The sequence below is a fragment of the Meriones unguiculatus genome, chromosome 4 (assembly GCF_030254825.1).
Source record: "Meriones unguiculatus strain TT.TT164.6M chromosome 4, Bangor_MerUng_6.1, whole genome shotgun sequence".
Lineage (NCBI taxonomy): Eukaryota > Metazoa > Chordata > Mammalia > Rodentia > Muridae > Meriones > Meriones unguiculatus.
This window is the reverse complement of record NC_083352.1, coordinates 16,599,295-16,621,347: the sequence shown is the minus strand read 5'-3', so window position 1 is coordinate 16,621,347 and position 22,053 is coordinate 16,599,295. Positions and strand designations below refer to the sequence as shown.

Here is a 22,053-nt window from a genome sequence, read left to right as displayed (position 1 = left end):
GCTTCTCATGGTCTGTAATGATTGGTCCGCAAGGAAAAACAGGATCATAAGTTTTTATTATTCTAAGCTTTTCTAAAGGGCTGGCTTTAAAGCTAAAGGGACCTTCAGAGCAGCCTTATGCTGACTGCCAGACTTTCCCAAAACAAATGATTGCACCAAGTGTCTAGAATATTTCGTTGCCCTGTTTTAAACCTTCCGGCAATGATATAGTTGCCCACAGAGTAATTTGCCAACATCACTTTTATATATCCATTATATATCTTCATGTTTGTTAAATTTCTCCTCTGTCACTGCAGAAATAAATGTGTGTATCCATTTATTTCTTCCTGGACAGTATGCTTTGAAGTTAGAGTGAGTTATGATGAAGTTTTTGTGGGTTATTATATCATTATCATCTCTTTCCTTATTGCAGCATAATTTATAATAAAGCATTTCTGAGGAGGAGTACACCAATGCCCTCTGTGCTTTTTTAACAGAAAGGCAAAAATAGTCTCCAGATTTTTTTTTTAAATGCTGACTACAGTAAATCAAAACAAATGAGTTATCTGAAATCTTTTAGGAGGGTTAAAAGCCAGAATTTTAAATACAAAGAAGATAAAGTAGTAGATAAAAACAGTGAAAATAGTAGTAAATAAAAGAATAAAAAGAAGATAAGGTAGTAAAAATCTATAGTCATCTATTAATTTTTAAGTTGTTGAAGGTCATTACTAATCAGTCCATGGGACCCTTAACTTGGGTTGTAGCTCAGTTGGCCAGAATGTGCAAGACCTTGGGTTTTATGCCCAGGAAATAAAAAAGAAGGTGAGGGGAATTATTCTAGTAGTGTGTGTGTGTGTGTGTGTGTGTGTGTGTGTGTATGTGTGTGTGTGTGAAAATTTTCGGGGAGGATTATTCTTAATCTCCATCAGATTTTCAAAATCAACCGTAACACCAAAAGAAGTTAAAACATACAGAGGCAGGCCTTCACAGAGAACAGAATAGTCTCCCCAGTTGGCAAGAACAGGCTTATGAAAGTAGGGGCTGTGGAGAGGTCCTCTGCTCCATCGCCTAGCCCTCAACATGCTACACACTGAGCTAGATAACTCCGGCCCGTGTGTGCTCAGAATAAGTTTCCTATTCCTTGTGGGAACCACCATGAAAAACTTTTAAGTTGTACTTTTTTTTTTTTTTCAAAGACAGAGCTGGGCATGGCTGCCCATGCTTGACATTCTACCACTCCTGAGGAACAGCCAGGAGAAGCATGAATTTGGGGTCAGCAAGAGTTGCTTTGTGGCATCAAGCTGTCCATTCCTCCCCGAGTCTCATTGGAGGAAGCACATTTCAGATGCTGATCTTAGCCTGTGGGTTTATTTCACCACACACACACAGAGCTCTGTCGTCTGCTGCTGTCGTTTTCCGTAGAGAGGGAGAAAAACAAAGCTTTCTCCAGCAGGTCCTTACAAGCGTTCTCCTCTCTTTGCGGGAGATCACAGAGCAGTCAGTGTGATTGCACAAGAGGGTTTTTAACTGCATAAGAAACATTATGTAGTATCAGATAAAAGTAGGCACTATCAGAAAAGGAGAGCTGTGGAGCCAGAGAGATGGCTCAGCAGTTAAGAGTATGTGCTGTTCTTGCAGAGGTTTTGGTTCCAAGGACACGTGTTGGGTGGCTTATAACTACGTGTAGTTCCAAGGGTCTGATATCTCTAGCTTCAGCAGCCATCTGTACTAACTTGTACAAACCCGCACACGGATGCAAACATATACACACCATAAAAAAAATAAATCTTAAAAAACGCAAAGGAGGGTTAGTTCAGTCCTGAGTTCTACTTCTGATATAGGGAGGGCCAAATCAGTGGTGAGATACTGTTGTAATAAAAGAAAAATGATATCACAAAGGGCTCAGCAGCTCATTAATACTGTCAACTCACTGGCATCATAGCAATAACTCGCTTTTGCTGAAACATAGTACCCGTGGCCAGATAATTCCCTAAATCGTTTTGTGATGTGAGAGATAAGAGCAGCTCTGTCTGCACTTATGTATCCCCCCACACATAGAGAAATGAGCTTCAGCCACTGGGGAAACTTTCCAGTGACATACAACTCCAAGAAGGCCAGTCTCCACACCCCAGCAACAGCTCTGACCGAGTCACCATGAGAGGCCAAGCGTCCCCCTCCTCTATAGTTACTGATTCTCTAGCTAACTGGAAAGATGGAAAAGCATGGCTTCTGCCAGCCGCTCTGTTTCCAGCTGCCTCTGTCTGTGTGCGTACTGTGGGGAACAGGTCCTAGTCAATCATGTTGGTGGTATCACGCTGCTAAGGTAGGATGGTGTTGCCAGCTTGGAGCCGAGGCCACTCCTCAAGTCGCTTCCCAGCAACCAGATTTCTCACGTCAGAAAGCACAGCTCACTGTCTCCTGCACTTGCGACCCGCTCACAGGCAGAGGAGCCTTGTGCAGCACATGGGACTTATTGATGAAGGTCGAGGTTACGCGTCTACCTGCACACTCCTCCACTGTCACAGTCTCTGAATTTAATTGACCTTTCCCTGAAAAGTTGGATCTGCCAGCTTAAAGGGAGGGCCGCTGCCCGGGGCCTCTAAATCCTTGCAGAGTCCATCAGGCATCTGTTTGCACACAGGTTCCCAGCATGGCCTAGGTTTTAGATGACCCTTCATGCATGGGAGCTCATTGGAGGGTTAGATTTGTATCTTATCCTCTCTCCAGGCAAAAATACAGGAGACACCTAGAAGTGTGGGCCAAGGCGGGAAAGCCTGCTTCATGGTAGGGGGCTGATGAGGCTCTAAACAAACAGGAAGCAGAAACCATGGCTATGACTGTGCATACTTGTGTGTGTGTATGTATTTATGTGCGTGTGCACACTCTTCTCTCTCTGTGTGTAAAGATGTCTGTTCCCTGTGTGCAAGACTTGATAGTCTGTATTTGTATATAGGTCTGGGTATGTATGTGTGTCTGTGTATGTGTATGTGTGTGGGTTATATGTGCATGCATGTGTATCTAGGTATGTGTCTGAATGCATATCATATGTGTGTCTGTCTTGTGGCTATATACGTGCCTGTGTGCATGTATGTCTGTATTTGAGTGTAAATGTATGTATGGCTACATTTGCATGTATGTGTGGCTGTGTGCCCATGAATACCTGTGTGTCTTGGTCTGAGTCTATGTGCTTGTGTGTGTGTTCATGGCTGCATATGTCTGCGCATGTACAGGATGTCTACATGTATGTGTGTCTGTATTGTTGTGTGCTCTTGTGGTTGTGTGAATGCACACGTGCGCCTTTGCCTTTACAACTTTATGTGTTTGTGTATGTGGCTATGTGACTGCCCGTTTATGTGTATGTGTGTCTATTTGTATTTGTTCACGGTATGCACGTGTGTGTATCTATATGAGCCCATGTGTGTGTCTATGTATGTGTCCATGAGAGAATGTATGTTCACATATGTATGTCTGTGTATGTGTCTGTATTCATTTGTATACACATTTGTCTGCATGGGTGAGTAAATATTTGTGTGTCTTTGTCCGAAGACTGTGTGAAAAATGTGTGTTCACGTGTTGTACCATGTGGATGCATATGTGTCTGGAAGAGGACATATATGGGTATGTTCCTGTGAGTGTGTCCATGTCTGTGTTTGTACCTTGTGAGTACATGTGTATCACGTGTGCATGTGTCCATATGACAGTGTGAGAATGTACATTCACACGCGCATTATCTGTGTTTGGGTGTGTGCATGTAGGTATGTCTGTGTGTGCATGTGTCCATGTGGATGTGTGAGACTATGTATTCATGTGTGTTTTCATGTGTGTATCTGGGTGAGAACTCATGTTGCGTGAGTGTGTCAGTGTACGTATGTGTCCATATAGCTGTGTAAGGCTGTATATTCATGTATGTTCCTGTGTCATGTGTATGTGTCTGGGAGAGTGCCTTGTGTGGGTCGCCTGTCTGTTCTGGATGGCCGGTGCCCCTGCTCAGGCTGGCTGTTAATATTTTCGCTCGCTTCCACTTTGGAGCAAGGGCAGAGTCACTGAGCCCACCTCCCCTGATGGGAGAGCTGTGATCACCTGTGTGCCTTTCCGATTCCAAACCCTCTGGTCATAGAGCCCAAGACTGAGCATTCACAAAGCTCCATGACCAGCTCTAGAAAACGACACTGAACCACTTCTTGGGTTACGCTGGGTCTTCCGGTCCTTCATAACGCAAGGCCAAGAACCAGGATCTATCTCCCGGCATTGTGGCTTTTCTTAGCCCACTGTTTCTGTCATCACTGAAAACATACGACTCAGAAGAGTCTGTCTTGAGGGGGGCACTCCTGATTGTAGAGTGGGTGGCTATCTCCTCCACTCTGCTGAACTGTGTTCTCTTTGGGTTTGGTCCGACATTTGGCATATGCGCACGTCTATCAGAAGGTTCTGCTTCCAGACACCCTCTCTTCTCATCCTCCGAATGTATCCACCCTTAGAGTTTCTGTTAACATTTGACAGGCTTGGGAGGACCCCACTGGCCTGGGGGAGTCTTCCCCACTGACACTGCCCAGGTTCGGGTACTCCCCTGCAAGCCTATTCTTATCGGAACATCTGGGGAACACTTTAAAATCCAGGCTGGCTCCAACCATCCGGTTTCTGGGGATGGACCCTGCTGCCTCTGCTCGGCAATTGCTTGGTCGTCTGAGAACCGCTGACCTAGATTAAACTAGCACTCTGTGCTCACTGTAAAGACACAGCTCATTTCTAGTCACCCATACATCCCCAGGTGCACGCCTCCATACAGTCTGCAAACCACTGCCCCAGAGCGTGATTTGTCCCTTATCATCAATGACTCATTCTTATCATATCTACTCCAAATAACACCATTACCTTGACTCTCCGCTGTGAGGAATCTAACCGGATCGTACCAGTCCCTAGGGCTTACATCATCATTGAAAGTCCACAAAGTATAGAGTCCTAGCAATCACCGTGTTTTTCAAAAGAAAAAAGAAAGAAAAAGAGAGCATGCCTTTCTCCCTCTTCACCTGTTTCCCACTTGCTGCTATCCTAGAAGTTTCCACCTTAGCTCAGACAACTTAGACTTTTCAAAAGGACCATTTAACGGTCACTTCTGTGAGTCTATGCATCATAAGTCATGGAATCACTCCCCTCCTCATCCACAGAGATCCTACAGGGAGGACGACAGTCAGCCAGGGTCACAGGACCCCCAAGATTGGCACGGACAAAGCGACCAGAGGTGACAGTATGCTGAAGACCAAACCTGTCTCTGATTATTCTCACCTTGACCCTCTCTGGCGACAGGTAGCCAGCGTCATGTGCATACTCTATGGCAGACGGTGGAAAGACAAACCAAGCAGGGCAATAGGGTTCTTGAAGGTTTGGGCTCAAGTCCTGTTGCAGCCTTTGATTAGTTACATAGAATTTGGAGGAGGTTATTTATGCTTTATTGAACCCACTTAATGGTCAAAACACGGTGGTGACAATATAATCTTCTAGTTTGTTAGGACCGCCATGGCTTTGGTTTGAATCTGAAATGTTCCTGACTTAGGTTTTGAATGCTTCTTCCCAAAGAGTAGGCACCAGCAGTGGGCAATCTGTTATAACGGACTCTGATGCTGGTACATTCTCTGCTTCCCAGTCTACCACAATGCAAACGGCAAACTCATATTCTCCCTCTGCCCTGAAACAGCACGGTGCCTCCCTCCAGGGCTGCATAGTCCAAAACCATGAGTCAGAGTAAATCATTCTTTCCTAAGCTGCCATGGCAGGGATTGGGTCATAGTGACATAAAGCATAACTAACGCAGCCATTGACTGATTAGCTTAAACCGGGGACGTTTATTTCTTCCCGGTTCTGTGGGTTGTGTGTGAGGTCAGGGCTGCTGTCGCTGGTAGACAACAGGCTCCCAAGTCTTCTGTATTCTCCAACGTCTAAGCCACAGACACACTGATCTTACTTTAATTGAATTTCCTCTTTCAGGGTCTCCCACCAAATACAGTCATATTCTGAGATATTCCAACGGTATGAAATCCAACGGTATGGATTTCCACTGAGGGCATGCCATTCTGTACCTGTTTCTCTTGATTGCGGTATGTCTGGCATAAGAACCCATGCTACAGTTAAGCTCTTGGTTGATTGCCCAGAAGGGTGTGTAAGCTCTGCTCTTGGTTAACCTGTACAAACCCTTCCAGCATAGAGCTTAACATGGAATAGGCACTTCATGAGTGTTTGTTTAGTTTTAACATGAACAGATATCACTTCAACACAGGTATTTGTTTGTGGTATCTACCGCACTCTCTGGATGTACACTGGCATCCCCCTATCTCTTCAGCCCGTCAAAATAGGGCTGTGTTCACTGTGGCCCATCAGCGAGAGCCATGGTTCAAGCTGAAAGAGCATTCTGCCAGGGTGTACAACCACGATTAAGAACTTTGCCTGCTTTTTCTTAAGCATGGCAGCTTGCCGTCCTTCAGTGGAAGCGAACAAGTTCTCTGGCCATCTGGAAATCAGCTTTCCTGACCTTCCGGGCTGTTGTTTTTGATAGAGTCTCTGTATGTCTTGGTACAGATCTAAGACAGCTGAACACTGTGTCCTGGCCTCTTCAGTTTGAGTGTTATCACAACCAGTTATTGCCACAGTCTGGGCATTTCGTTCGGGTGAGCATGACAAGGGGAGGGAAGTTCCTCTACAAGGAAAAGGCCGTGCTGCCCACAGAAGTAACTCTATCTGTCTTACCTTATAGGGGAAGAATTTCACAATCAATGGAATGGCTTAGCCAGCTCCATATCTGTGCTTGAGAAGTGTGGGAACCAGGAAGGAAAGTCTTGCTTATGTTTTACCAACCAAGCTTTACCGGGCGTTGATTTTAATTGGAGGAAACATATGTGTGTGTGTGTGTGTGTGTGTGTGTGTGTGTGCGTGTGTATATATATATATATATATATATATATATATATATATATATATTATACAAAAATCATATTGCTTTATCCTAAATCATCATTCAATAAGATAATTTAGTTATAATCACTCAGTTAAGTAAGTGTAGGACATTATGTAGGCAAAATGACAATTGAAGTATCTGATTTTTGGCTTAATTTTTTTGGTTTGTTTACAGTTACAAAGAGTAGCCATGAAAGAGCACCTTTTTCTTCCACATTTGAAGATGAAGCCCAGAATGTGATTTTTTTTTTTCATTCCTGAAAGCTACCAGTGGGCCTATGCTCCACTGAATGGATTTCAAATCTACTTTTCTTTCTATTCCTTTACTGTAGTTTTCTTGCTACCTTAAAGAGATGTAAGAAGATTGAGTTTTACTTTAAATTTTAAATACTCACTATTGCTTTCAGAGAGATCTGTAAAAGCACAGGACAAATGAGGCACAACGGTTGCTTGGGCCTGGCTGAGATATATATCTGACCAATCACCCCTCAGAGCCCTGCAGCTAAGCTAAGAAAGACCAGAATCTCATCATTCTGGGGACCAACAGTTGCGAGACTTAGGAAGGCAGTCATCCTAACAAAATGCATCATCTTCAATCTAAACGGTGACTCCTAGTTTATTAATCAACGGGAGAAATTTAACCACTAGGTAGCAGGACAAAAATACAAGTGAAGGCAAAGGCAGGCGGGTGGCCTAGAGGACGTTCACCCCACCTTGACGAGCTTTGAAGCACTTTCCACAGCACAGCCCACCTCCTGACCTCTGACACAGGTCTCACGTGTAACAGACTAGTCCAGTACGTAGTGATGTGAGGTGAACATCGCCATGCTTAGCACACAGCTCCGCGTGTGGCTGAGTGCTTTCTTCTGACCTGGCCCAGTGCCACCATCTTCTGCTGGGTTCTCTGGTACACCTGGGATCAGCTGGTGGCCGGACGATACCTAGTGACCTCATTCAAATGTATGGTGACTGCTGCACTCTTGCTTGGAACGTCTTCAGCTGATTAGCATTTAGTGCTCAGCCACAACCCTACCCTCTACGCATTTCTCAGCTTCTTCCTGTTCGTCTGTGAGATTTTCTCTCCCACCACGCACACCCTGAGTGCCAGCCGAGAGCCAACTTCTTCCCCGAGAAAAGATCCAGATTAGTTTGTGAAACTCTGCCATTCATTTAGAGATTTTAGCTCGTGTCGTGACTGATTAATGCAGTTCTCAGAATTCTGCCACTCTCTCAGAAACTCCTCCTTACTTGCCTCTGTCACTAGGTCATTCTTTCTTGGTGCACTGACATACTAAGGCAGTGTTCAGAGAGCATCCATTGTTGTTTTACTGTAACCCGTTGGTGGATGAGCAACGACTTCATCCATCACTCCTAATTCTCACATGTCCATACCAGCCTCAGAGCAGTTAGCAAGATTCAGCAGATTTCTGAAGGCCTGTCACGTCTCTGTGCCATGCTCCATATGAGAAGTGTAGGTGGGGTCACTGGGCCTCTGAACTTGCTCACTTTTGATAACCCAGGCATAACCTGCTTATTATTAACCTCCTTCTGTAAAGGGTTTAAAATTAACTGCCCGTTCTGTTCTTGGGGACAGTGGATGTGCTGCGATGCTGGCCTGGGGGAGACAGACTGACTCGGGGCAAAGAATTAATGGAAGCATATGGCTCCTGCAAGCAGGAAATGCTTTGATAGGCCCTTTCCTCTTTTTGTTACCCGAGGAGCCCGGACAATGGGCTCCGCCTCAAGCAGCTGCTCTCTCCCCAGTGATGACCGCAGCACATTTTCCACATCAGACTTGGAGTCTGCACCGGGGAGTGCTCAGGAAGGCGCAGTTACAGCATGGGGCTCCGTCCTTGAGTGTAGGCACTGTGTGGAGGGCGGAGTGTGCAGCCTGAAGACACACAAGGATCCTTTTGGCACACGTTTCAGGAAGTTCCATCTGCTGCTGTTGTTCCTCTGACCTTTTGCTAGAACCCTCCCTAATCAGGAAAGAAACTACCAGACATCAGCTAAAGCCAAACCAACTTACGCTCTATCTTCAAACAAACTCAGATTAGCAAGTACTAGGGAATCATTTTTTTTCCCCAATACCTGGGTATAATATCAGGATTATACAGGATGATTCACAATTTCATTTAATCTTTTCAACATTCCTGGCAGGCAAGTTTTATCATCTCCATTTTGGTGATGAGGAGACTGAAGCTCATGGAGGCTCACCAGCCTTCCTGATGCCAATCTGATTTCAATAGAATGATACAAGTCAAGGACTCCATCTTATTCCTACACAAAGTTTCATCATTACCCTGATGAATCCCAAACTCTGGGATTTAACCGTTTTTATTTCCCATTTCTACATTTAGTGTCTAAGAGGCTCTTGGAAAGCTTGGGGATGAAGGTGCCTGGCTCCAAAGGTCCAGCTCCATTCTATGTGACATTGTAAAAGTTACTTAACTTAGGGGCATCTGGCATCTTCTGTGACACAAGGAAGAAAAATTAAATGGAATTTCAGCCCTTCTTGTCCCATTTACAACTGAGTCATAAATGGTGTGTGGACTTTAGCCATTATGATAACTACAATCCAACTGTCACAGGAGTGACCCGGGAACTAGGTGTCACCAAGGACACAGAGAAAGTAGAGTCCTTGCCCACCATAGTTAGACAATGTGGAAAACAGCACGGCAGTTATTCACAAAGCTTTGCTGTGGAATGACCATGTGGTTCAGCAAGCCGACTTCTGTTTTTGTTCCCAGACAGCTGAACGGAGAGGAGAGGCTGTGTAGTCATTACTGCACACGTGTTATTGTGATTCACATTCACCAAAGGTGGGGGTGGTGTACACACCAGTAGCTCAGTGGATAACAAAGAGTTACACACGTAAATGAAATGTGATTCCACCTTAGAGTTCCGGCACACACCAGACCTGGGTAAGTCCTGAAGGTACCGTGCTGAGGAAAGTAAGTCGCCGCAACAGGGCAAATCCTGCTGGATCTCACAGGCCTGACTGAGGCACGCAGAGTGGGAAACTCAGTTTGGGGCTAGAAGAAGGGAAATGGCAAGTGTAATGTATCCGGAGTTCTAGTTTGGAAAGAAGAATTTTGAAGTTAGATGATGGTTGATATGAATACAAATGTCCTTTGTGTCACTTAGCTCTCCACCTAAAAATACCTAAAATGGTGAATTGAATTATATTATAAAGAAGCAGCTAATATGTTTTGTGGGGCATATAGTTATAATTCTTTTATTTAAAGATTTATTTTTATTTATTTATTATTTATACCCTATTCTGCCTGCATGTGTGTGCCTGCAGGACAGACGAGGGCACCAGATCTGATTATATGGGCTACCATGTAGTTGCTGGGAATCGAACTCAGGACCTTTGGAAGAACAGCCAGTGCTCTTAACCTTTGAGAGTCTAGCACTGGGGAAGCTGAGTCAGTGTGATCTTCAATTAGGTCAGCCTAGACTGCATAGTAAGTTCCTGGCCAGCCTGGAGTACATAGTAAAATCATACCTTCAAACACATAAATAAACAAACCAACTACAGTTTAGAATAAAGATGAAGTCAAATATAAGGTATGGATTTTAATACCAATGTTTAAGAATACTCTCCTTTCTTGACCTGTTAGAGCCATCTAACTTTACAATTATTTTGGAGGACTTTCAAAATCTCGTGGCTTCTACAGGCAAGAACTGTCACTAAGCCATTTTCTGTATGCTGCATTGGAGTGAACAGGATGTATGGACATGATTCTGACACAAGATCAAGAAAGATGCTGTTTCATGTTTGAAGACGCGTAGCAGATCCGAGGCAATGATATCAAGGCGATGCTACAGGCGCCCAGTAAATGGGGGACAGAATGGCTGCTGAAGAAGGGAGCTGTGAGTTACCAGGGGAGCAAGTTTGCATGCTGCAGTGGCGTAAACAGTGTCACTGGGAAATGCCAAGCTGACGTGTGTGTGTGTGTGTGTGTGTGTGTGTGTGTGTGTGTGTGTGTGTGTAAGGCAGGCTGTCTCTACCTAGCTGTGTCTGGCCAGGAGCTCATTTTGTAAGTCTGTAGACCTGGCTGGCCTTGAACTCATAAAGATCTGCCTGTCTCTGCCTCCCAAGTGTTGGGTCTAAAGGAATGTGCCACTATGCTTGGCTCAAACTGTGCTTTTAAAAGGCCATTCTGGCTTTCTTTTTACTGGAGGTTGGCAGCAACATACAGTGTGAGTCTCACCAGTGGCTATTGTGGCTGAGTGGATTTGAGACAGAAAAAAAAGGAGGTGGACACAGCAGTTAGATTTTAGGGACAGTTTGGGAGGTGGCATCAACAGACTTTGGAGATACCAGACATTCCAACCAGTGCCACCCCCCATGCTTGGGCCTCTCAGCTACGCTAATGTTCTATTCCTCTTGAGGTCCGCAGTCTGCAGATCTTGCTTCTCAATGGGCATCACTCTGCAAGGCCTGAGGGAGTAGCCCAGTGGTGGGTTCCTTAGCCATGAGTTTGACATGAGGGGGTAGCCCAGTAATGGGGACTTTTGAGTTTGATGCCAGTCCACACATGGAACTTCTTTGTACCTGAGAGTTTTTATCACTGTGAAAGTAACTTCTAACATAAAGTTGAAGGGAAGAAAGATTTACTTGGCACATGGTTTCAGAGACCTTCATGGCTTGGCCTGAGTTATGGCTGAGCATCATGGTGGCAGGAATGAGGGACGGGGCAAAAGAGGACACTCCTGACCTAATGCATGTAGGAAGTCCAGAGAGAAGGGGCTGGGAGTCAGATTTAACATTTAAAGACATGACCCCAGTGACGCACTTTTTTTTTTATATTCAAGATTATTTTTATTTTTATATTAATTACAGTTTATTCACTTTGTATGCCAGCTGTAGGCCCCTCCTTCACTCCCTCCCAATCCCATCTTCCCTCCCTCATTTCCTCCCATGCCCCTCTCTAAGTCCACTGATAGGGGAGGTCCTCCTCCCCTTCCCCATGACCCTAGCCTATCAGGTCTCATCAGCACTGGCTGCATTGTCTACCTCTGTGGCCTGGCAAGGCTGCTCCCCCCTCAGAGGGAGGTGATCAAATAGCTTAAGTGATACCTCCTTAATTTTCCACCACTCTGAAACAGTGTCAGCAGCTGGGGACAAACCTGCAATACATGTGCCATTTTCAGTCCATAAAAATTTCCTGCTTAAAAGTTTCCACTGTTGTGGATATAAACGTGTTTTTGTTTGTGTTGGTCCCAGGTGTGGGATGTGGGGCTGATTCCGATGGTCCACAGCAGCAGCCTATTTACCTCATGCGGACTCTGAGAGGGGCTCTTTGCCAACTGCCGACAGTTTAAATCCAAGGACTCTGGAGAGAGAATAAATGCCAGAGCCCAGAGAGTGCAGAGCTCTGAGAAAGAACAAGGCTGCTGCTGCTTCCCCCTTGCTGCTCCTGGGGGAGACGAGAAGCTGGAGATCTCCTGAACCGAGGCCTGGACTGGCTCCAAGGATCCTGGCGACCCTAACCAGCAGGAAGCAGCTGAGAGAACTGCGGCCCCTCTCCCACTAACACTTTCTCTTTCCTACCTGGTGTTGGGGTGTTAGAAGGGATTGAGGTCGAATAGGGAGAAAAAGATAAAAGAAATGTAAGTAAGACTTTTTTTTTTTTTTTAAAGTACGCCTACCCATGGCCTGCAGAAACAAGTTTGACTTCCTTAGCCCCGGCATCTAAGAGTCTCCGTGGGTGGAATCAGAATTTGTTTGGGATGCTGACTGGGGCAAGACTCAGGCACCAGAAGAAATCCGAATTTGAAGATATTGTTAGCTGCCGAGCAAGTGACTAAATGATGAACGGCCATGTCAAGCCCACTGCATTGACCTATAAGTAACCAGGGAAGGCGTTGCTCTCACGGCTAACAGCTGCACAACTGAACCTGGGCCAGTCCTACTGTTTCTTAGGCATGAGTTCAGGAGATGTCAAGATGAATAGGTGTGCTTTAAATTTTGATGGTGGAGTTAGGTGGGGGAGAATGGGGGTAGACACAGCTACAAATCATTGTAATGGAAGGCCGTAAGCGCCATGCAGCACGTGGGCCAATAATAGCACTGGCTGAGAAGGGATTTTGCTGATGCTTCCTAGGGAATGTTTGCATCACCTAGAAGCTACGCAGGTCCCAGCTTGACTGAAGAAAGCCTCTCTCCTCTTGGCTGTTTTGCAGTCTGTCTACCCTTGTTCCTGCTGGCAGTAGTCTGGGTTCTGGAATATTGGCTCTGGTTGCAGATTTTCCAGTAGGCAACAGTCCCATCTGTGTTGGGGCCCAGTGATGCTCAACTTTTTTTTTTTTTTTAAAGCTTCCGGGGTGAAGCTATTGCTGGGTCTGCAATGTAAATAGTAATTCTGTGGCTTCCTGGAGCACCTCCGCCCCCCACCTTACCCAAACCTCCCTGCATTTGCTAAGAGTAAAACTAGCTGTCTTTCCCTTAGTGGGGCTAACATCTCAATGGGTTTCCCAGGCTGTCCCACAGCTCTCTAGCCTGCTCCAGCTTCTTGAGAGCTGGGACTGCAGGTGTGTTCCACTGCTCCCGGCTTCATCAGTGCTGTTTACCTCTGCCCTCCTTGATAGGTGCTTCCTTCCAAGTTCCCTTAGTGAATCAGAGACCTGCTCTGACTCATCCAGAACTTTGTCCAGCAAGGAAATCACCTACAATACTCATTTGATGAAGACATGTTTTTGCTTGTTGATACTAGGCCTTCAGATCCTAAGTCGTGTCTTGTGAATAGTGAATAGTCAATAGTCAATAAATATCTTCCAAATGCTAAATGGAAGAAGGTACCGTCAGAGTCTCAGTTTTAATCTCTGGAAAAGGAAGTGGCTGACATTTTGGTTAAGATCCTCATATTGCTGGAATAAGGAGCAAACGAAACAAAATGGTATTCTTGGTATTTCCTGACTAAGGAGAAAGCCAGAAAACCCATAATTTCCTCCCATATAGTAAATTCATACTACATTTTTCTTTCTTTTATTTATTGCCATCAGTAACAACAAAATGAAATATGACCTTTTTTTTTTTCTCCACGTGAATTGTCCTTTTCCTTAGCATTCCAAAATGTTTGAGATCAACAAAGCTTTGTTCTGTTACTATTAAGTATCAAAAGAGACACACTTCACTGCAAACGTGAGCATCCTTTCCATATCTCTTCTCACTTTTGCTGATGAGGAAGATTTTGCAGCTCTGCCTGATACCAAAATAACCCTGTTTTGCTGACCATCACCATCTTCATAGGGCAGGCGATGATAATGAGCTCAGAACACAGGAAGTTTACCATTCGGCTGTACTAAAATCGACCACTGCAAAGACATCTCTCCCACAAAGAAAAGCACCCTGGAATTTTCATTTTCTTCACACTGTTGCCGTTAATATGCTATATTAATATTGTAGGTGAGTCACATAATTAATACTTCAGACATATTGCTTCATTATACATTTTGTTTGCACATCATAAAATAATTTAAATAATTTAAAATGTTCTATTGCCTGCTAAGCAGCATAGTTGGGACTTCACTGAAATCAAAGTTAATGGATGGTTTTAAATGCCCATGTTTTCCTGAAAAGAATGAAATGACAACCTACTAATTTTTAAGTGATGACTTAGTAGCAGTCAGGAGTTGGGAATAAGGCTGTACATTGTGTCTGCAGTTGTGTGGCGTTTAATTTGCACAGTCAGGAGCTGGGAAATGAGGCTACTGTATTGTATATTTACTTTGCATTTTGTGTTATTTCACTTGCATGGTAGTTCTTGCAGTTTTCTATGGTCATTCTATTTTACAGACGAGGGTAAAGGGATTGGTGCTTTGCCTGATTTCTCAGTGAACACTGGAGGTGAAAATCAGACTTCAAAGCCCGTGTACTTCATTCTAGAGTAAGATTCCTTCAGAAAGTTTCAACTGTTGTATTGCAGTGTTGTGTCTATATGCAAAAAGTACACAAGCCTGTCTGTATTTCTGATTATAGATATTTACTCCTTTTTTTTTTCAATAAACATTTCCCCAGGTTCTACTCTGTATTTGATGTTCTCATTGCTAAAAATAGACAAGCCATGGTGCAATCACGAGAAAGAGACGATTTAAAAACAAATGCAACTTGAAATTACCAGTGGCCCGTTGTTTGCAAAGTAAGAAAATGCCAGTTTCGTGCGATTTATATTACAGGTGTTCTCTACCAAAGGGAAGAGGCACCTTTTATAGCAACGGTTTAGAAAAGGTCATCATTTGGTTCCCGCCATTTGACCTGTACCAGCAGCCCCCGTGTGTTCAAGGGGGTCAGAACACCTGCACAGAGCTGGCGTCGAGAGAGCAAGGCTCTGAGCCCCTGGCCTGGCTCTGTCATTCCTGGCACAGTAGAGCAGTCACCTAATCACCCAACTTCACTCCCCTTACTGGAATAATGAAAGAGATACCGCCCGTTTCAGAGGCTCATTCTTCAATCAATGAGCCAGCAAGTAACTACTTAAGTAATTTCCACTCTTCCCATCCCGGCCCTTTCATTCTGATTTAAATTCAAAGATGTTGGGACAGGAAAAAAAAAAAAAATCAGTATTTCAAGGCCAGGGGCTGCCTGTCTTTATGACTTAGATTCCTCGTGAATAAGTTTCTGGTTCAGATTTTACCATTGCAGTTTATTACTGAGGAGAATGTTTTACAGAGTGTCATTGGCACACTGTCTCTTGTCAGCTTCTAACTACCTCACCAACTCAGAATGCCCAGACTTCCCTGAGAAATGCCCTTGGGTGAAGATCTTCCCCCGACACAGGGCTCAGCCTGAGCTCATTGTCAAGCAAGATTGCATGGCCCTCGAGGGCTGCTGGGAGCTGACAGGAAATGATTCAGGAACCAGCGGTTGCCTTTGCCTCCCTGCCTCTGCACTGGCAGGAGGAGGCTTGCCCCACCAGCCTTCCCTGGAAGGCTTACTCAGTTATTCCACCGGCTCTGAAAATTGTGAAATCGAGTCTATTCTTTGTGTTTGGCAAGCTTCACCTGTGGGGTGGGCGGATCTAAAAGTTGCCTCCCTGTGCAATCCACCGTGTTTAAATGAGATGAGTCAGAGGCAGTTAAATCACTGTTTTTATCCCCCTCTGTCCCTATCCCTTCCCTTTCCCCCTTTCTCTGTCTCTGGCTGTCTCTCTCTCTGTGCACCTAATGCGGATCCATCATACTGTCTGCCACAGGTTCTGTGGCCAGCTATAAATATCCATTGACAAAATAGGTGTGGAGCCTCTGGTTGAATGTGTGGGAACAAACACTAGTCACAGATATTAATGTATTATTGCAGAATATGGATAATGGATATGAAAATGCCAGAGAAGCCTTAATTTCAATCAGAAAACCCGCCATGTGAGGAAGTGAGAGAAGTCACAGAAAGGGTTGTGAGGAGCCAAAAGCAACTCAAGTTCAGCACCTGGCATTTGTATTGTGCCCTTAGAACAAGGCAAAGCGATTCTGACTCTCAAAACTCACTGTTCCTGCTGTGTGGAACAGAGACAAGATAAGGGACAAAAGGGTAAGTGGAAAGAATAATGGGATTGGGGTGACACCCAGCATCAAGAAGAGGGCATGGGAGAAGTAAGCTTTTGTGGAAGGAGTGGCTGCAAGTGAAAAACTGGAAACAAATATGTCCTAGAGGCTGACCGTACCTTGAGGATGCCTCAGCAGGGCTCGGCAGGGCAGCCCGGGGTAGCAGCTGCAGCAGGCTTGCTTGGGCAGGTGGCTTGCAGGGTTGGAGAGTGTGTGTGACCCTCAGACTTTCTCTTAGATCTGGGAGGTAGACCCTGCTCTGGAAACAGGAGACTTGCTAGCACTCAGCACCATTGGTACCTAGCCTAGACAGTCCCTACAGTCAGTATGGTCAAGCAGGAGAGTAGGCCTTTGGAGGGAGTAGCCATGCGTGACTGAATAGCAGGGACTTTTGGTGGCTCCCCAAAGGGAGTGTGTGTCTGTGTGTGTGTGTTCTTCCTGAGGGACACTTTGCCCTTTGAATGTGATTAGTAAGACAGGGATGGCTCTATTCTTTAAAGGTCTCCCAGTGACCAAATTTGGCCTCTGAGAGCTGAACTGAGGCATTTCACATGAGTCACATCTGTTTGCCTCATTGTCTGTCATTAGTTGTTATGGAAACTTCACAACCCAGTCCAAGGGTTCAGACTCCCCGAAGTTAGCCTCAAACTAATCTATAGTTTGCACAGCAAATAAGTTTGCTTGCTTTGTTAATCTTCAGCCACGTCCTGCCCTGTTCAAAGCAGCAGCTGAGGAACTCAACACTGCCTGGGGCCCAGCCTGGTCTTTTCATCAGAGTCAAAATGTCTGTCTCTCACCTCAGCCCCAGCCTGTGTTCTGCCTGGAGCACCGTAATGACATTTAAAGAATCCCAGATCACTTCCTGGTTATCTGACTGGAGGATCACAAGTTGTCCCCTTGTTCACATAGAAGCCCCACACATGTGAGAGGAATGTTAGAGTTCTTTCTAGTGTCTGTTTTGGTTTCATCCCTTAGCAAAATCTCTGGCAAGATCTGAGTCGCTCTGGGCAGTGCTCTTTAATGAGATGCTGGGGGGATCTCTCTATTTGGGTTTCCTTGATTGTATCCACAAATCTCTTCAACTCAGACTCAAGGAAGTTTCAAGTGTGATGAATGTATGGTTTCCTCAGAAGGCTTGTTTGAAGCAGATGCTCCTGTCTTCACAGTCTTGCGGCACTGTAGCTCGGTTGCTTGGAGGGGTAGGTGATTTGCCTTTGTTTATTGCCTATAGTGAGGAGAGTTATACTATGCAAGCTTAGGGGGACAAAGACAAGGGAGGGCACGGTAGAGAAACAGCATAGACATGTAGAAGGCGTCATAATGAAATCTATTATTTCCTACAAATTAATACATGCTTTAAAAAAAAGTCTGTGCAAGGCTAACATTTCAGATTACTTAGGACAGGTTTTATGCAAAGTGAGTCCTTAACTAATGTTAATCTCCGTTCTTTGCTCTGAGATGAGCAATGAGACTCATTGCTCTGTGCTCATTACCTGATGGATGCAAGGGAAGCAACCTGACTACAATCTAGATGAATTTACCTCTTTGTTATCTACATAAAGAAACAGAAATACAGATGGAAAGGAGAACAACAGACATATTTACTGTAGTGTATAGTCTGAATCATAGCTGTTTTCCCTGTCTTCTGTATCCCATGTGAGGTGAACCATTTTAACAATGACAGATTCAAGGTCACTGACATGAGTTCTCTCTCATTATAGGAACCCGCTCCTACGTGAAATCTCATTGTGTTATTGAAGTGATGATGTCCACAACAGATATTATATGAAAGAGGTTTATTGGATGGAGAGAGGTGGGGAGAGAACGAGATGTGATAGGGAGAGGGGAGGGGGCAGGAGACAGCAAGAGAGCACAAGAGCAAGAAGGCAAGGGAGAGACAAAGCTGCAGGTTGGTCCTTTCACAGCCTCTGTGCAGCTGAACCAGGTACGTCTATCTAGCGGGTGACACATGATGACATCATAGGTTACTAGGCAACCCAGAAGCCTAAACACTAACAGTTATTCCATTGCTGCATAGCAACTGTGCATCAGGCCCCTGCTCCCCTCTCAGGTCCATTGGTTGTCACACCCCTCTGATGGTGATAAGCCTCGGGAGCACCCATGAGTGCTGATACTGGTGCTAGCTGTGGGAAAGGCCTGGCTCTTGACATGCAGAGCACGTTCTGTTACTTCACACCCCAGGTTTTGGGTAAGGTGGTATGTCAAGTTCTAGGCATGTGCTGGGGGCATGCTTCTCCTCTGTGCTGCATAAACACAGCAAGAACTTGCCTTTGCCACATTCTGTCTAACAACCCCTCCCCCTGTGGCAATCATTTCTTCAGGCCTGTATTCCGTGGTATCAGAAGGAGGGAAATGTCTGTAGCCTCTCTTCACAAAGCCTGACGACACGAAGCCATGGAGCAAGAGAGCAGCCAAGGCTGTCTCTACACTATCCACAGGGCCCCGCTTCTCCTTCAGGACCTGCAGTCATGTAGACTGACCTCCGGAGCTATTCTCATCAGTGAGCAAACACTCTCGACTGATAGGATGTCAACCCAAATTTAGACTAGGACTCTCAACTAAGGAAGAATAGACCTTGAAACGCGAAAAGGAAACTATCATTATCCGGTAAGAAAACCATGGGTTAGAAAATTAGTAACTGAAGTCCTGAGCGAGACTTAAAACCCAGGCCATGTTAGCAGAGGCCTCAACGCTGAGCCAGGGAGTTGACCCTGAACTTGACAAACTGTCTTGAGCCTCACTGGCAAGTCAGTTTCCATCTTTTGTTTCTCTGTCTTTTGTTTGGTAAGTTAATGGCTTAGAGTTAAGTCTAAAATCTACTGAACAGTATCATGTACCTCTGTGCAAAAAGAAAGGTCTTTCCCAGTGCCATCTTGCTCTTCTGTGCAGTCAAGACATTTTAACTTTTATCAAGTACTGGCATGAGACGCAGAGAACTCCAGTTCACTCACTTGGCACAAGGCCTGGAACACAGTAAGAGCTAATGTAAGCATCTTCCTCCCCTTCCCCCCCCATAGATAAAAGTACAGTTATTTGTCAAAAGTTAAGTAGTAACGGCACATCTTAAATACTCCGCCACCAATGATGAATCACGAGAGAGATAAGCGTTCAGAATTCTAGTATGAAAACTTATGAGTTAAAAGTAGAAAGTAGCAAATTACTCTGTTGATCCAAATCTTTTTTTTTTTTTTTTTTTTTTCTGTGAAGTAAACTGTGCCCGACTCCAGGCTGCTGAAGTGGAAGGCACTGGGGTGGAGAATCAGCTCAGCAGTTAAGAGAGCGATCTGCTCTCTCAGAGGACATGGGTTTGGTTCCCAGCACCCACGTCAGGTGGCTCACAACCTTCCATAACTCCAGCTCCAGGGAATCCCTCTTCTGGACACTTGTGGGACCCCGTATACATGTGGCATACACTCACATGGATGCAAACATACAGAAATGACAGCGAGGGGAGTCTTCAAGAGAAAGCCTAGGCTAACAAAGACCCCCCCCTCTTTAGCGGGTACAGTACCGTTATAAAATGAACTCATAGGCCTTCCTCCGAGCGGGCACTCTACTGTTGAGTGTGCTCTTGGGACTTTTTCCTATAATGTATATCAAAATATCAGACCAAAAAGTAATAAAGGCGTCGCTGATGTGGGTAACCACAGTCATGCAGTTCGCGGATGTAATGTATAAGACCCAGAGTAGTGTGGCATACTCAGGGTTCCACACCCGTCACCAAAGCTGATTCAGCGGTGGTTTTCAGTCACCCGTCACATGATCTCCACCACGTTTAGAATCCCTTTCCTCCGCCTTTCTACTAGAAATACAACTGCTGGTCTCTTTTCTCCTCAGTAGATCCCCTCGTTTCAGTCTTCACCCGTGTGGAATCACATGTGTTTGAACATGTGGTCTTTTGTGTCTGACTTCTTTCACTTAGCAGGACATTTTCAAGACTCATGTTTGTTGAACACATTACTATCTCCTTTCCATCTTGTTGCCAAGTGTGGGTATACAACCTTCTGTTCATCTAGGCACGGTTTGGCTTGTTTTCATTTTTTTTTTTTTTAGCCATGATGAATAAACCTACGTGGTACCGTTTGGCCTACAGAGCCTGGTCCCTCTCAAGCTGCAGATAGGCTGACAAAGTGTCAGAAAAGTTGGATGGAGTCTGTGTCTCACTGCCTCTCAGTAACAAAACTTTAACTAGAGCTCAGCTCTTCTAATTATTGTATGGCGGCGATCCCCATCTGCGTCAATAGTTTACAAGGGTTTGGAGACAAGGCTTTATGACAACAATTATGTGCATTCAGTAATAGATAAGAGCCAGTCTCTGCAACCTCAGCAATACACAATTTCACAAAATTGTAATTGTGTGTGCTTTTTTTTTTTTCATTTCTGAAATTCTTTTCTTCATGCAGAACACACAGTGAGTGTATAATAAGAAACTAACTGGTGCATTGAAAGAGCTGAGCTCGTAGGATATAAACAGTCAAGCAACTTAACGGTGGTTCTTATTTTCCCTTTATGTCTGCTCATTGTGGTAGGTCCCCTCCCCCCACCTTCATACGCTTAGATTAAAAACTTGAATAGGCCCCAAGAAATCAAAAGCCCTGAAGTTTTTATATCACGAAGCAGTCCTAATTCCGTATTTACAATGCTGAAACTGCATGGCCCTGAAGGTTCCCATCTTGCCTGAAGTCAGCTCTGCTGCTCTCCACTCGAGGCCTGTGCTGGGGTAGCAAGGGCTGGAGAGAAAAGGTTCAGGGGTGCTAGAAAACTCTGATGGATGTTGTAGTAAAGCGGTGTGCTACCCACTGGCCTTGTTTACAGCCTGAACCAAGGGCCTTTCAAGGCTCTCTGCTTTCTCCCTTCTTCACTGGGCTTGGTGTTGTCTGGCCAGTGTCCTCACAAGATACAGGATAAAGCCGGTCATCTTGCTTCCTGGAGACCCTGATGGAAAGCTCTGGATCTTCTTTTTTCACGGATTACCTCTGTTTTCCTCACTTGGGTTTTTACGTATTTTCTTGTCGTCCATAAGCTAAAAGGGTTTCTCATCCATTGGGCACACAGCAACAGAAGGTCATTCTTCATTTTCTTAGACCAGTCAGTCTGACCTCCAACCTTCCCTGCTGTATTCTTTAGGCCAACTTGCTTGGTCCGAGGATCAGTCTCTTTGAAGTCTATGCTGGGCTTTGTATCACTGTGATAGAATGCTTCACAGAAACAGGAAGAAGGGAAGACTGTGCTCACAGCTCGGAGCTTTCAGTCTTTCTTGGTCAGGCTTCAGGCAGTGGGGTACCTGCTTTCTGTGGCAGCAGGACAGGGATGTAGGAGAGGCTCTCCACTTCCTGTTGGTCAGAAGCAGAGCGGAGCAGGGAGAGGCCAGGCCTGGCGTACTCTCTAAAACACTGGATGTGCTTTTCATTGAACTAAAACCCAGACCAATCATCGTCACTGTCACCAAACCCCAAACCTTTGAACTTTGCATCTTGGTCTCACTTAGCGACGTCATTTCCATGATTTATTGATACCACAAATCTAACTTCCAATTTAAGGCCTGGTTTCACTTCTACA

At 45.1% G+C, this 22,053-nt stretch overlaps 2 long non-coding RNA genes across 3 annotated transcripts; both read left to right on the top strand.

Moving 5' to 3' along the window:
- The first annotated feature begins 14,063 nt into the window (after positions 1-14,063).
- On the top strand, positions 14,064-18,290 carry LOC132653478 (uncharacterized). Its single transcript, XR_009591206.1, has 6 exons — positions 14,064-14,341; positions 14,732-14,822; positions 14,954-15,074; positions 16,232-16,459; positions 17,561-17,672; positions 18,195-18,290. It is a non-coding gene; the product is annotated as an uncharacterized LOC132653478 (long non-coding RNA).
- Positions 18,291-20,151, top strand: LOC132653477 (uncharacterized). Of its 2 annotated transcripts, XR_009591205.1 has the most exons (3): positions 18,291-18,682; positions 18,816-19,101; positions 19,702-20,151. It is a non-coding gene; the product is annotated as an uncharacterized LOC132653477 (long non-coding RNA). The 2 variants fall into 2 exon arrangements; XR_009591204.1 differs by having other exon boundaries at positions 18,291-19,101.
- Positions 20,152-22,053: the final 1,902 nt, after the last annotated feature.